The sequence below is a fragment of the Choloepus didactylus genome, chromosome X (genome assembly GCF_015220235.1).
Source record: "Choloepus didactylus isolate mChoDid1 chromosome X, mChoDid1.pri, whole genome shotgun sequence".
NCBI lineage: Eukaryota > Metazoa > Chordata > Mammalia > Pilosa > Megalonychidae > Choloepus > Choloepus didactylus.
Window position 1 is genome coordinate 186,908,675 of NC_051334.1, and position 15,752 is coordinate 186,924,426.

The 15,752-nt window shown below is 39.7% G+C and overlaps 2 pseudogenes; one reads left to right on the forward strand and one right to left on the reverse strand.

The window, feature by feature from the left end:
* Positions 1 to 397: 397 nt before the first annotated feature.
* Positions 398 to 2,127, forward strand: LOC119522519 (annotated as a pseudogene).
* A 4,532-nt stretch (positions 2,128 to 6,659) lies between these two features.
* LOC119523720 lies at positions 6,660 to 7,839 on the reverse strand (annotated as a pseudogene).
* Between the last annotated feature and the right edge of the window lie 7,913 nt (positions 7,840 to 15,752).

Here is a 15,752-nt window from a genome sequence, read left to right on the forward strand (position 1 = left end):
CAATGTATATGGACAAAAAAAAATTATAATTAAAAACTTGTTTGTTTCCGAGAATGAATAGTTTAACCAGACAGGTTTAAACAAGGCAGAAAAGTGCATACTTGAGAGTACGGTCTCCAGACAAAGCCAGGCAGGATTTGAATCCTGGCCTTGCTAATTCCTAGCTGTGTGACCTTGGATAAGATACTGATATCTCTGTACTTGTGTTCTTGCATCTGTAAAATAGAAAAGGCAATAGTTCCTACCTCATGGGGCAGTTGTGAGGACTAAGTGAGTTCATATTCATAAAGCATGTGGAACAGGGCCTGGCACATGAGTGCAAAGTGGGTTTATTAAATCCTCAAATCCTGATCTCACCACTTAGTGGTGTATGAGTTCAGGATTAAGTCAGTCAGTCATGGAAGGTTTGTAAAATGGGGATTAAAACTCTATCTTCTCACAGGCTTTGGTGCACTTGCAGTATGTAGCCCAATGCCTGGCACAGTAAATGACCAAAAAATGGCATTATCTTTATCCTTGTCCTTGAGGCTGGCTCTGAAGTAAGCAAGCTTGACCAGTGTATTCTCTGCTGCCACGGGCGGGCACTCTTTCACCTGTTAGGTGATCTTACTGTCTCTGTCATTGCCCAGTGGTCAATCTTGGCAAACCCCCTTAAGATCCTGATTGGCTTCTGCTGCCATTATGGAATGCTGAGCAACATTGGGTTGTGTCTTAGTTTCCCAGGGCTTCAGTAACAAAGCAACACAAACAGGGTGGCTTTAAACAACATAAATTTATTATCTCAAATTTTGGGAGTCTAGAAGTCCAAAATAAAGATGTTGGCAGTGCCATCCTCCTTCGAAGTCTCTAGGGGAGGATCCTCCATTGCCTCTTCCAGAATCTGGTGGCCCCCGGAATTCTTTGGCTTGTGGCAAGATAACCCCAGTATCTGCCTCCATCTTCACATGCCTGTCTTCCCTCTGTATCTGTTTCTGTGTCTAAATTTCTCTCTTCTTTTAAAGACACAAGTCACATTGTCTTTAGGCCCCACCTTAATCCAGTGTGACTTCATATTAAATTAATTAAGTACACAGGAAAAGACCAAATATACAGATAAGGACACAGTCTGAGCTTCTGGGAGGACATGAATTTTGAAAGGACAGCATTCAACCTAATACAGGTGGATCCCGTCCAGCTGTGCAACTTGGTGAGTGTGGTGACTTTCCTCACCTGTTAGTGTATGGAATTTCAGGTATTGGAAAAAGACAAGAATAATGTGTACTCAGTGTGAACTTTACAGTGTTGGAGTGGAAAAATTGAGAATTGAACATCAAACCATAGCAACTTCATCTAAAAAGAAAATCGAAATCATCACCATTTCTAGTAATTACCACCTTGACATTAATCCCAGTGATGTTTAAACCAGTGGCACAGTCACAGCAACTTGAAACAAACTCTCAGAGATTTCAAAGTGGTTTTATTGACAGAGGTCGACAAACTCACCAAAGATGCTCAGCATGCTTTGTGCAGAACCAGGGAAAAATATATGTTCTCCTGCAGACTGATCTTGTGCTGCAAATATACATCGAAACTGATACTACTCATTCATAGTAGGTGCCTGGCAGTCATGTGCCTGGTTCCAGCATGGAGGACATTTGCCATGTGTCATCCACTGTGTGTAAGGAGAAAGATCTGAATCTTCCTTCACAACTGGCTCATCGACTTGTAGAGAAGTCCTGCAGAAATCTCAGAGAAGCCCTACTTATGTGTGAAGTCTTCAAAGTGCAACAGTATCCTTTACTGCAGATCAAGACATCTCTGAAACGGATTGGGAGGTGTATCTGAGGAAGACTGCTAATGCTATTATCAGTCAGCAGACTCCACAAAGTCTCCTTGAAGTTTGTGGAAAACTCTATGAGCTCTGTAACTCATTGCATATCTCCTAAGATAATAATGAAGGACTTTCTTTTAGAACTTTTATATAATTGTGATGGAGAACTGAAAGGGGAAAGAGCCCAGATGGCAGCTTACTGTGAACACCATCTACAGATGAGGAGCAAAGCCATTTGTCACTTGGAAGCATTTGTGGACAAACTTATGGCATTTTGTAAGTGCGTAGAGGATGAATTGGAAGGTATAATGTTCTGACTTCTATCAGGAATTCTTCTGGATATTTCTCAGGATCAACATTTACATACAGCTTTCATTGGAAGAGCTGTGGGTAAAATAAGTTGACTTTACTTTAAAAAAATACCATTAACCATTGTGATATATACTCTGTTAAAGGCAGTGAGCCTGTCCTTTCTTCCCTTTGAGTCCTTTCTCGCTAGTACATTGTTTTATATAATAAATACGAAGTAAATCCTCTTCAAACTGAATTAGCTAACCTACAGACTTTCAGATCACACAGACAGAAAGAATGAGAAAGTAATATAGTATTTGATATTCAGAAATGAAGATGGATTCCACGGCTGAGAATTTAGTTCAGAATACTCCAATATGGAGTTTATGAGACCAGGAACATATAGTTCATTCCACTTTGCAAGGGGCAAGAGGGTCTTTCATGATCACAGGCTAAATCTGTAAATCTGCATAATTCCTTGTGTAAGAGGCTCCTCCACCACGTGGCTAATGGGGCAGAAAGGCATGAGGGGTGCAAGCAGCCAACTCTCAGCCCGCGAACAGTAAACCTGTATGGTGAAGAACATCATTTTGTTTGGTCTTATTTTGTTTTTCTATTTGCTTTGTTTTGCTTTGCTTTGCTTTGATCCTAGGAGCAACTGGCCTATGATCCTAGGAGCAATTGGCATATTGTCATTTTCCATTTTCACTGAACACTCTGATAAATGCAAACAGTACTCCAAGATCAATATGTAGAGGAGAGCTGCCTATTAGCTCAGAAATCTGAACACTATAAATATCCTAAGTTAAGCCATTTTGGAAAAAAATGTGTAACTTTATTGTGCCAATGGGCCCTAAATCTGAAGTAACTGAGAGTATTCTCACAAACTACAGTGTATCTCTGAGATTTACATTAAGCCAATTCCTGCACTATATAAGCTACTTGTAGAAGAGAAGTGTAGCCCTTTTAATATTAACTTCTCCCTACTGCTTGTTTACAAGGTGGATGCTGGACAGCATGCACTGAGCTAATAACATTGTTCTAGTTCCTTGGTGTTCTAGTTTGCTAATGCTGCCAGAGTGCAAAACACCAGAGATGGATTGGCTTTTATAAAGGGGGTTTATGTGGCTACACAGTTACAGTCTTAAGGCCACAAAGCATCCAAGGTAACACATCAGTAATCGGGTACCTTCACTGGAGGATGGCCAATGGTGTCTGGAAAACCTCTGCTAGCTGGGAAGGCACATGGCTGGCGTCTGCTCCAAGTTCTGGTTTCAAAATGGCTTTCTCCCAGGACGTTCCTCTCTAGGCTACAGCTCCTCTTCAAAATGTCACTCTCAGTTGCTCTTGGGGCATTTGTCCCCTCTTAGCCTTTCTGGAGCAACAGTCTGCTTTCAATGGCTGTCTTCAAACTGTCTCTCATCTGCAGCCCCTGTGCTTTCTTCAAAGTGTCCCTCTTGGCTGTAGCAAGCTCACTCCTTCTGTCTGAGCTTTTATAGGGCTCCAGTAAACTAATCAAGGCCCATGCGGAATGGGCAGGGCCACACCTCCATGGAAACTATCCAATCAGAGTTATCACCCACAGTTGGGTGGGGTGCATTTCCATGGAAACAACCTAATCCAAAAGTTCCAACTTAATCCCCACTAATATGTCTGCCCCCACCAGATTGCATCAAAGAACATGGCTTTTTCTGGGGGACTTAATATATACAAACAGGTACACTTGGTTTTGAGAGTAACAAGCAAACCCTTAGTTCAATCATTTTTCTGAGTACTTACAATGTTTTAGCCACTGAGTTAGGGCAGGTTACTTGATGTGCAACAAGGATGAAAATGACTTCAAGTATAAATCCTGGTGATAGGCATGGGGTCACGTGTGATCGCCTGCTGTACAACATATCATTCTCCAGATGGACCTTCTAAAGCTCTGTCAAAACACTGGGATGATGTCCTCCATGAGCTCCTAAGCAGCAGAGTCCCTGAAAATGCACCCGGAAGAAATGGGGTAATGACACTTTCATGCGGTCATTGGGCCCAGAGCTACAGCATTTGTAAGGGAAGGGCAGAGGGCTTCCAACACACTTAACTCTCTTCTAGGAATTTAAAGAAATCACAGCCGCAACTCATTTTGAATAGGGAAAAAGACAAATAGGAACACATCTGTGTTCCTGGTATAGTATTATTGCTAAACTAGAGAAGTAAACTGCTATATCATCTAGGGTAGCTGTCCTTTTACAAAACTACTATGGTATAGCAGGGGACGCTTGAAGAGACAGACTGGGGTTGTTTGGAGTGACTTGAAATTCATTTTTCTCAGTTGTCACTCAAAGACTTTCTGGGAAATTAAATGCTGTCAGAGAATTTTTTAAACATGAAAGTGCAAAGAGAATCCAAAATTATCTACTTGTTCTTTGATAGAAAGCATTGTATTTTACCTTTTATTCACTTCAATTTGAAAATCTCAAATGACTTCTCATCAAGGGAATGGGAAAGACAAAGATGGTGAAAGTAAAATTGAAATGTGCCTTTGGAATTTTCATAAAAAGTCACCTCTGTGACACTCAGTGGCACTCGACTAAGGTAATGTGACATGTTGAAATGCTAAAGTAAAGAGTAAATTAATTTGAGACACCACTTCACACATACTAGGATGGCTATTATTAAAAAAATAAAACACAGAAAACAGCAAGTATTGGCAAGGATACGGAGAAATAGGAACTCTCATGCATTGTTAGTGGGAATGTAAAATGGTGCAGCCATTGTGGAAATCAGTTCAGCAGTTCCTCAGAAAGCTGAAAATAGAATTACCATATAACTCGGCAATCCCATTTCCTGGTATATACCCCAAAGAATTGAAAGCAGGGACTCAAACAGATGTTTGTATACCAATATTTATAGCAGTATTATTATAATAGCCAAAAGGTGGACGCAACTCAAGTATCCATCAACAGATGAATGGATAAATTAAAATGTGGTACATACACACAATGGAATATTATTCAGCTGTAAAAAGAATGAAGTCCTGATGCTGATGCATGCAACGACATGGATGAACCTTGAAGACTTCATATTGAGTGAAATAAGCCAGACACAAAAAGGAAAACATTGTATGATCTCACATACATGAAATAGCCAGAAGAAGCAATTTTCATAGTGACAGATAGTAGATTATAGGTTACCAGGAGCTGAGGGTTAGGGGAGAGGGTAATAGGGAGTTATTACTTAATGGGAGCTTGTATTTGAGGTGATGAAAAAGTTGGGGTGAAGGATATTGATAATGGTAGCACAATATTGGGAATATAATTCATACTACTGAATTGCACACTTGACAGTGGTTAAAATGGGAAATTCTGAGTTGTATATATGTTGCTACAATAAAAAGTTAAAAAGGAGTAAATTAATAATACCCACGTGTCATGATTAAGGAGAGAAAATACACCTAAATGTTTATAATTTGCATAAAATTCCTTATTGGAACAGATAGAAAATGTATAAATAATCAGAACAGATAAATTTCATATAATACAAAATTTCATAACAAAATTAGCTATTTATGCCAAACTAATGTACCCCTTTGACTATATTGTTTCCATTTTCTCTAAAGTAATTGTGAAATATACATAAAAAGAATTTATATAATGTGCATGCACATGTTAAAGAACAGTAATAAAGCAAACAGCTGTGTATCCTCTCACCCAACTGAAAAATAGAACATAAGCAGTACAAAGGTTTTGATATGTGGTACACTTATTGTCATTAATTTCCTTACTAACTCTGATTTATTTAAAAGAGAAGAGTTATTTTTTAATAGTAAGAAAATAATTTTTGACTAAAATTTATTCTCTATTTGTTGAGATATTTTCCATGATTTAAATCTCTTGGACTGTATGGCTCGATAAGTGGTGAATTTATGAATGTTTGGAAAAAATTCCTTCTCTATCTCTCTCTCTTTCTTTCTCTCTTTCTCTCCTGTTTTGTATAGATAGTTCTAGTCCATCAAAAGCATTGATCGTGTTATTACTATATTTTTGTTTTCTTTTCTTGTTTTGAGCCTTTTTAATTCTGAGACGGGTTCAAATCTCCTAATAGGATTGTAGATACGTCCCTTCTACAATCCTTGTACTTCTGCCATTTAACTATTTTCTATTTTAAAGCTGTATAATTGGGTGCATAGAAGTTGATGACTATGATTGCATCTTTTTTGTTAAACCATCCAAGCAGTTTTTATTCGTTAATATTCATAAATACACACAGCAGCTTCATTAGAGATTTCAATTTTCCTCTTCAGTTTGAGTGTGGAGTATTAGGAGAGCCTTTTGCATGTCAAGGTACAGGAAGCAGAGACCACCCCCGCCCTGCTACCTACATTTACCTGCTAGAAGTAAAAATTAGTTAAGTGGAAATGATCATCATATATATTTTCCCTCTTTCTTTTGAATGTACACAATGTAACAAGAGTGACAGACCTGAAATTACAATCACCGAACAAACCCAAGAGAGTTGTTGTCCACTTGCATTAGCAAATACAGCACAGAGGACATTGCGAATTGGGATGTCATCAAAGAGGAGGTGGTGGAGGCTCCTTTATTATTATATTTTTTATTATTATTATTATATATTACTATTATTATTATTATTATTATTATTTATTATTATATTTAGGTTTTCTAAAGCAACATCTAAAGGCGTAATATTGACACAGCCCATAGCACCGAAACGTGCCATCTCCCCCCGTTCATCCTCGTCTGAGGACGAACTCTCTCGGCACACTGAAGGAGCTCTTGGACAAACAGGCTGCGGTCTGCACGCTCGCTTTCCACGGACTGGCGCTCTGTTTCAGACATTTTGGGGTCATTCAACCTCGTTAAAAGACATTGTGAATTTTGGAGAGTTTGCTGACTGCTTCTGTGTTAGTTTTGTCGGTTGTAGCTGTGGACTGTGTGATAGCAGTGGTGACGCTGCTTGTGTCAGTGTGCCGGGTTGCCGTGCGTGTGGTCTCCAGTCGCTGCCGTGCTGCCTGGGCGTGCTGCCGCTCTAGCTGCAGCTGCTTCTGCAGTTGCTGTAACTGAGAAGTGGACGGGCGGGAAGAATTAAACTGTCCTCCTGCAGGACGTCTCACTCCTGATAACTGAGATAAGAGCTCAGCTACAGGATCCATGGCTTCCCTACTGCTTGGAGAACGTGAACTCTGAGAAGAAGAAAGTCCACCAGTAGAGCTGCTAATAAAGTGCATGTTTGATCTACGAGCACGAGGACCTCCTAAAGCCCCGGCCAGGGTGAAACATTCTGTGTACATGTCGAACACCACTTGATTCATCTAAATCTCTAGGGGCCCTGTGTTCAAGTGTAAGGTGAGCTGCAAAGTCGTCCGTGACATGATTAGGATCGCCTGCGGGTAACGCTGCACAGATTGGATAAGTCACTTCTGTCGTTTCTGCGTGTTCAGAAGTAACATGTTCTTGAAGAGAAGTCTCCGTATAGCCCATTTTTCCACAATAGGTACAAGTAAAAGACTGTGGCTGCTCTACAGAAAAAGCTTCCCCACCATAGTACAAATCAAAATCTACCCTTGTTAATATACACTGCATTGGGCGGTCAGCTGTATGCCTTGTTGTTGCACCACTTTCATATCAAGATGCACAAAGATCGTAATCGCAGCAAATCAAACACTTGTATCTGCGACCTCGAAAATTTCCTTTTAAACATGCATCACAGCTGACAACTTCGTGTCGGGGCATCCTAGTTCAGACGGTGGCGGCGCGGCCCCTCCGGGGTTCTGGCTGCAGTGTCCCCCGCGGGGTCCCGGCGCTGCCGGCGCAGGCTGGCCGACTCCCACTCAACTCCCGGCCTCAGCCCCTGGGGCGGGGAGGCGGCGCGGGGCGGGAATGGGGCCGGGCATGGGCCGGGCCTGGCCGGGGCTGAGCTCCTCCAGGAGGCGGGTCCGACGCTGCGGCTCCGCCAGCGCGCGCCCTGACACGGTCACTCTCCCGCCCGCAGGCTCCCCGGCAGCAGCTCCTCTATGATTGCTTCTTTTTTTTTTTATTAAATTCAGTTTTATTGAAATACATTCACACACCATACAATCATCCATGATATACAATCCACTGTCCACAGTATGATAACATAGTTATGCGTTCATCACCACAATCTATCTCTGAACATTTTCCTTACATCAGAAAGAACCAGAACAAGAATAAAAAATAAAAGTGAAAAAAGAACACCCAAATCATCCCCCCATCCCACCCCATTTGTCCTTTAGTTTTTATCCCCATTCCTCCACTCATCCATACACTAGCTAAAGGGGGTGTGATCCACAAGGTCTTCACAATCACACTGTCACCCCTTGTAATCTACATTATTATATAATTGTCTTCAGGAGTCCAGACTGCTGGGTTGGAGTTTGGTAGTTTCAGGTATTTACTTCTAGCTATTCCAAAACATTAAAGCCTAAGAGGTGTTATCTATATAGTGCATAAGAATGTCCACCAGAGTGACCTCTCGACTCCATTTGGAATCTCTCAGCCACTGAAAGTATTTCGTCTCATTTTGCATCCCCCTTTTGGTCAAGAAGATACTCTCAGTCCCACGATGCCGGGTCCACACTCATCCCCGGGAGTCATACTCTGCGTTGCCCGGGAGATTTACACCCCTGGGAGTCGGGTCCCACGTAGGGGGGAGGGCAGCGAGTTCACCTGTCGAGATGGCTCAGTTAGAGAGAGAGAGGGCCACATCTGAGCAACAAAGAGGTACTCAGGGGGAGACTCTTAGGCACCATTACATACAAGTTTAGACTCTCCTGTGTGGTAATGAGCTTCATAAGGGCAAGTCCCATGCTCGAGGGCTCAGCACATCAAACCGCCAGTCCCAATGTTTGTGACAACATACGCTAGGGGATCAGCATCTCAAAGTTTAGAGATAGGCCTTACAATTCAGGGATAGAGTTAACTGCTGTAAGAGCTTACAATCTAGGGACTATTACAATTATTGTGTCCACGTTAGGCTATGTTCTAAGATTCAATTCTGAGTTTACACATTGTAGTTAGTCCATATTGGTGAGGCATCATCCCTCTCACCATGTTTTCTCCAACACTTTAACTCCTATATATATATTTTCCTACAATTTTATAGAGTTATATTCCCATACCATACATTTATCCACAGTGTACAATCAGTTGTTCATGGTATCATCATAAAGTTGTACATTTATCACCACAATCAGCATTTGAACATACTGATTACTACAAGGAAAATTGTTTTTTTATTTTTTAGCAATAAGAAAAAATGATATAAAGAAAAATAACATGTCATACAATACAATATACTACTAAGGACAGCAAATAACACCACTACCAAGAATCCCATATTACTCCCCTATATCCCCCTCTCATATACATTTAGCATTGGCGTATTGCCTTTGTTACATTTAATGGAGGTATATTACAATGTTACTGTTGACCATAGACTCCAGTTTGCTTTGATTATGTTTTTTCCTGAATACCATCCCTTTTTCAAATTTCTACATGGTTGACATTCATTTGCTTTCCCACATGCAAAAACATTTTTATATTTGTATATTTAGTAACAGTCATTGGCCACTCCAGTTTTTGCCACGTTATACAGTCCCAGTCTTTATCATCTATATGATTGCTTCTTGATGTATTGTACTGTGCATCAAAAACTGATCCTTTCTTATGTTTTTCAGTGTTTGTTTAACTTCTAATTCTGTTTTGTCTCATATGTATAATAACTGTCTGCTTTGATTCTTTGGGGGATTTAATTCAGAATTTTTTAAAGGTGACGAACTTTGAATACAGTTTCAATATGTATTGTTCCATTCAAGCTTTCTATTCATTTAAGGACCAATTTGCTCATTCTTTTTTCTAAAAGTTATTCATTTCACCAAGGATTTCAAATTTAATGGCATGATTTTTATAATAAAACTTTTTTATTGTACAGAAATTCTGAAACATATACACCAGGAAAGAGAAGAGTATAATGGACCCAATAAACCTGACATTCAGCATCAACAACCATCAGTACATGGCCAATCTTGTTCAAATTATACCCATACGTTTCCTCCAGCCCTGCCACTGGAATAATATGAAGCAAATGCAAGATATCATACCATTTCTAAGTATCTCAGTATGCATTTGTAAAAGTTAATGGCTCTACTATAAAACATAAAGCCAATACAATTATCATTCCTAAAAATTAAATGTTATTAATATCATCAAATGTCCAGTTAATTTCACATTTATCTGAAAAATAAATACTTAAAAAATTAGTTTCTTTGAAGCCATGTCCAAATATGGTCTATACATTGTGGATTATGATGTCCCTTAAGTCTTTTTAAATATATTTGATCCCACCACATCACCTCTTTTTCCTTGAAATTTATTTGCTAAATTTAAAAAAACAACAACAAAGCAGATGTTGTCTCTTTCCAGTTTCCCATAACCTGGATTTTGTGGAATGCAGCACTTCTCTTATTACATTATACATCTGTTCTTGCATCTTGTTTACTTTTCCAGTAGAACCTCTTAACATTTTAAATTACCTGTCTGATAATTCCAACATCTGCATCATATTTGAGCCTGGTTCTGATGCTTGCTTTGTCTCTTCATTTTTTCCCTAGCCTTTTAGCAGACCATGCAATTTTTTTTTAAAGCCGGTCATGTTTATTGCATAAAAGGAGCTGAGGTAATTAGTGTGAGCAGGGCTGTTCAGGAATTTTGTAGAAAATACCTGTGTTAGGATTTGACTGATGTTTCTCTCATGATTAGTAACAGAACAACACTCCTTACTGAGAATTGGCACTCCAATGGAAAGAATTAAGCTTTTATCTTGCTCTTCCTGTACTAACTATATTTCAGGATAACACAATAGCTGTGGTTGATGAGGGAGTGTTCATTCATCAGCCTCCAGGAACGTCCGAGTGTGGACCTGAGCTTTCATTTATCTTGTGCATCTACCTGGGAGACCCCTGCTATTTCAAAGTGAATTCCAGACACTGAATCATCTCGTCTACAGAGAGGATAATTTTGTCTCCTTCCCTGACAACTCCTCTTCCCCTCTCCACCCCGGGGTTGCAGGACAATCTCTCCACTGAGGAATCTGATAATGAGGACGCTGACTCCTCTCTATGCTGCTCTCATAGACCACCTGAGGCTTTCTGTTGTGACAGTGAAGAACCGGTTATTCCTTCTGATATAGAAGCATATTGAACAGAACTTTCACCCCAAAACACTCAAGTACAATTTCCACATGATAAAAAGTGGAAAGGCCTTACTATAATAACTGGGACAGATGATTCATATCCTTCAAGTCCTATATTAGGAAATTGTACTGAAGGACAAGCGAAACTGTTAAAAGCTTTGAGTACTTTCAAGAAAGCAGAAAGCCCTTCTCAACCTCCTTAAATCTAGATAGCATGTAACCATCTGATCCTCTGTGTAAAAAGAAAACAGGATGGGGCTGTAGCTGTTACTCCAATCATAGAAAAGCCATAAGCAATGTAGCAAGGTTGAATACGGTTTGCTTATCAACATAATGTAATGGCTAAACTAATTATAGAATGAAATAAGAAAACTCTTATTAATAAGTTAGAGAAAACTAATAGCAATCTCTTTCCTAATTTTAGTTTTTATAGAAGTAAAAAGTATGAATGCCTGCTCTTACAGAAGTCATAGCTTAATTAGTAGAAATATTTTCAGTAAAGTTTTGCAAACATTCAAGGTTAAGTTTGAATCTCTGATAATGCTATTGATGCCCCCCTTTTTTTGTCCTTGACTCACCTGTGGCTCACCATGCATCGTTCACCACCTCTGGTTCACCACACATCATTCACCCCCTGCCATTCACCACTTGTAGTCCAAATATAAAAATAAAATATGCTTTAACTGAATGTACTCTAAATTTAAAAATGCTATGAATACTCTAACTCAGAAACAAGGGGTAGCTCTCCGATCTCATGTCTAGCTGTGTCTGGAGGAACAGGGGCTCCCAGTCTCGGTAATGTATCAATTTATTTTTGCATGGTAAACTTGTTCCTTTTACCTTAAGTGCTCCTTTAGTAAAAATGTGTTAGAGTTGAATTCTTGTCTTGAGTGCACTTTTCTTTTAAACTATTGCCTGTCCCCATACTCTTAATTGAGTGGGATGAAGCCCAAACCCATTTAATCATGACCTGATTAGGCTCAAGCCTTTTCTAATGGAAATCACAGGTTTCAGGTGTAAAGAGATGAACCCATGACACAGGGAAATTAGAAAATACTTAGAGATAAATGAAAATGAAGATGTGCACACATGCACATGCACCCTAGGACATGAGTTTATCATATGAATCAGTTACACTAGCCTGCTTTGCTAACTGCAGAGTACTAGAAAGATGTGGTGATGACCCATCCTTCACCACTCCCCACAGAGAGGTATGCTGTGTAATGAACCAAAAAACACTAATTCCTAGGGCATGTAAGTAGAGACGTCTTCTGAGCTTATAACTAAACATATCTAAACTAAAATAGACACAAAATCCTAGAGACTACAGCTCAGTCGAAACAGGGAAAGTAAAGCACAGGACAATTTTAGCCAATAAAGGTGAGCGATGATATTTAAATGAATGGATTTCAAACACATCTAGACTAGACAGATGAGAAAAATCTGTGGAAACCATTTCCTATGGCCAGATCAATGCTTGGTGATCCCCCTCCCCCCAAAACTCTTGGTTGAAGAGAGAAAAGTACTACAGAAAGCCAATCCTGCATGTGCATAACATGGACTTAAACCAGCCAGAAATTGTACAACATGGGAAGTTTAAAAATAGCCATAATGAGAGAGGTGAAGTTTCAGGTTACTCATAATATTGTTTCTCTTAAGTCTTGGCTTTCTAACCCTTTGAGAAACAAAGTTGGTTACCTTTAAGAGGAAATATAGTTGCTGAAACCTTGAATGCCTGCAAATTGATATTATCATATGTTCGTTCCTGGAATTCTTCAAGAAGTATGAAGCCCCAATTAAAAAAGAAATTGGTAAGCAAGTGTCTATCAGTAGGGATTGGCTGAATAAAGTATGGTATATCCATATAATGGAGTACTAGAGTACACTATATCTCTATAAAGAAATGATGTAAATCTCTATATATTGCTATGGTGTTACCTCCAGGACTTATTGTTGAGATAAAAAGCAAGACACAGAATTGTATAACTTTTTTTCAAGAAAGAGGGAAATACAGACATGCACACAGACACACACAAACATATAAATATACACACATATTTTCTGTATTTTCCAAAGGAAACAATGAAAGGATAAATGAAAACCAAATGAAATTTTGGCTACCTATGAGGGAAGCAAGGAAACAAGAGGTATGGCACAGAAATGGAAGCTAATTCTCTGAATTCACCCTGTTTCATAGTTTTGCTTTGGAATCATGTAAATTCCTTACATGACTAAAAAAAAATTAACATTAAAAAACAAATTTATGAGAATAAAAAGCTGAGAATAGTGAACCCAATTGAACATTGGAGACATAACCAATAGAGAATAATTATTTTAGGTGAACTTGAAGCACAGTATTTGATTGTACATCCATCTTGGCATATATTGTAATGATGAAGAGAACCACAAAGAGATCTTAAACTGCATTTAGTACAGCAACACCATGAATGGATCCTAAATCAGTTACATTTCCTTTGGTTGCTTGCTCCTCTCCTATTTGGAAAATGGTAAAGCCAGAGCTAGCACTAGCCTACAAGAGTTGAACTCCCTCGCAAGAGAAGATGTGTGCATTTATCAGAGGAAAACTGAACCAAAAGAAATGAAAACATACATCCACACGGAAACTTGTACACAAATGTTCGTAGCAGAATTTTTCATAAACCCCCAAAGTAGAAACAACCCAAAACTGCATCAACTGATGAATGGATAAGTAAAATGTGGTATATCTATACAAAAGAGTATTATGCAGCCACAAAAAAGAATGCTCTGGTAGATGCTACAACATGGATGAACCTTGAAAACATAATGCTAAGAGACAGAAGCCAAACATGAAAGACCAAATATCACATGCTTTCATTTATGTAAAATGTCCAGAATAGGTACATCCATAGAAACAGAATGTAGATTAGTGGTTGCCAGGTGCTGGGGTAGTTGGAGGGAAATGGACAGTGCCTCTAATGGGTACAGGGTTTGTTTTGGGGTGATGAAGTGCTTTAAAAATTTATGGTGGTGATGTTTGCATAACTCCTAGACCCTGTGCCCTGGCTGTTATCTCTTGCAACCTCCTTCTGTGTTTCTGCCACATTTTTTGTCTAGCTTGTATTTTGTATCTTCCTCTCTGTTTCTGCCAACATTCTCACTGCTGGTCACATATTGTTTTTCTTTGGTCAAAAAGCATTTTCTCTCTCTCCTGTCTTCTGCTGGTGCATAGTTTCTGATCCCTATTTGCTTTTTGTCGATTACATTCTGGCTCTTGTCCTCGCTGCCCCGCTGAAACGGCTCTCACCGTTGACAATGCCTTCGTGTTGACAGCTCCAGTGAACACTTGTCAGTCTGTGTCTTACTTGGTCCCGCAGCAGCAGTGTCCTCTGTAGACCACTTGGACCTCTCCTCCCTGACCATCCCAGTCACAGTTTGTCCATTTCTTTTCCTATCTCTCTGTCTTTAAATGATGGTACTCCCCCAGCCTCCTGTCCTATACCCTAGTTCCCACCTGGGCAATTGTAGGTTGCTCTTACATGTTCCCAAATCAGCCTGCCTGCTGGGAAGCTCACATTGACTGTGCCATTGCATACCTCAGGCTCAGTCTGTTAGGACAAGAATATATCAACCTTCTCACCTTTCTCCCCCCCCCCAAACTGCTACTTTTTCTGTGTTCCATCATTCACATGGTCACCAAAGCCAGATGCCTACACTCTTCCCTTTCTTTCCACCCCCATTCATTCTATATCAAAAATAATGCTCTTGTCTAGCCCCCCCCCCTCTCCTCTCCTCTCAGTGGTGTACAGGTAAATGTTTAACAATTAGCTTTCAAAAAAAGTCCTGTGAATTTTCTATGGTATATATTCTCCCATGACAGCTGATTTAAAACTATCAATGTGAGGACACTGCTGAAGAGATGTTCAGTAGCACACAAGTATATAATATTTCTACCATATGGATACAATGGATGTAAAATAACCTCAAGAGCACAAATGATAGCAAACTGTAGGAAAATGATTGGAAAGTGATGAATTTTGGGGATTTATTACCATTGATTTTAATACCATTCATTTAATTATAATTGTCTCTTCCAATGACTTGTGTTACCTTGGCAGCACAAGATTAATCACAATTAATCTTGGTGATTCTGATTATCCATTTGTCAAATGGTTCCAGTGAGAGTCTAGTCTAGTGAGAGTTCTGACCTCTAGGGATTGCTGTGAGGATGCCTGTTTTTGACCTCCTGCCCATAGACATGCCTCCCACAAACCTGCTTTCTGGGGCTCCAATCCCTGGTTCACCGTGACTCCCGGCTTCTAGGCCCTTTCCCAATCTATTCCTTCCCAGTCCTGTCACCCAGCCTTATGACCCTTCAAGTAACTACCAGCTGTAATTGAGGATTTACTGTGTATGAGATGGCTTAGCAGCTTAAATACAGTATTTCATGTAATCC